Source organism: Saprolegnia diclina (genome assembly GCF_000281045.1).
Source record: "Saprolegnia diclina VS20 unplaced genomic scaffold supercont1.125, whole genome shotgun sequence".
NCBI lineage: Eukaryota > Oomycota > Saprolegniomycetes > Saprolegniales > Saprolegniaceae > Saprolegnia > Saprolegnia diclina.
The window spans coordinates 66199-67343 of record NW_008246192.1 but is presented as its reverse complement, the minus strand read 5'-3'; positions in this window follow the sequence as shown (position 1 = coordinate 67343).

Here is a 1145-nt window from a genome sequence, read left to right as displayed (position 1 = left end):
CCAACGTTGATAACTAGTGCAAATCGATAACTGGTGCAAACTCTGAAGTTCGACCTTAGTTGAAATGTCGATACCGTACTTAACAAAGTATACACTTTGGTTCGCGCCAAGAAAGTGATGAAATTAACGTTAAGAGTGGTCCATTTTGCCCCATGAAAGTGATCTTTACGAAAGGAAATGCAGTGATTATTTTCAAAATGACTGACCAATAGAACGCAAGCTAGTCTACTCTGATAGGTTGACGGCAGACTGGATCTCGAGCCGTGAGGCGTTGATGCAGTTCTCCTGCAAACCCTCGAGTCCGTCGAGAAGCTCCTCAGCGGTCTTGCACCGTGGATCCTGGCCGTACTTTCTGAACGCTGCGGCGATGCCTTGTTGGCTGCTTGGACAGAGTCGATCTTGCGTGTTGCCGTCTCGATCCATTCGAGGACGCTTTCGCGTGAGCTCGATGTCTCTGTTCCCAAGGCTTGGATGCAAGTAAAAGAAGATGGTGCACGCCTTGTCAGACCACGGATACGTATGACGTCGCTCGGCCGTGCGCCGAGGAGCCACCACAGAAGAAACGTCTTCGCCCACCCACGGCGGATTAATGGCGCGAAGCTGCTTCATGGCATCACGCATGCGTTGACGGTGTCGTGCCACGTGGACGATGTCATGCTCTGACTATATCGCGGCGGTCTCGATCGTGTGCGGCGTGAGTTCGGGAAACAAAGAGGCGCGCATGATTTTCAGCCCGTCCCTGGGGTCGCGAGTTTCTCGCTGGCGCGCTTCTTGAGCACGCATCCACTCCGCGTTCTCTGGTTATTGCAAAATGAACTTCTTCATCGAGCAAATCGAGGAATGGGCGACGCCAGCGTCGAGTGTGCTGTCTATTTTGAGAGTGTTTTTTCTGAAAATTGACGCGGAGCAGCAGTGATATTTTTGTTAAGGAAAAGCCACTTTTTCGTTAAGAAGTGACGCCTTTGGGATCCGAAGTGATTATTTTGACTGTGTTTATATTTTGTTAAGTACGGTACATTTCAATCTAGGTCGAACTTCAGAGTTTGCACCACGCGGCTATCAGGATGATGCTCATGGGTCACCGTATCAAGCATAGCATGGCTCCGACGGAGCCCCGTACGTCGAGTCCTTCTAGCTTCGGCGCA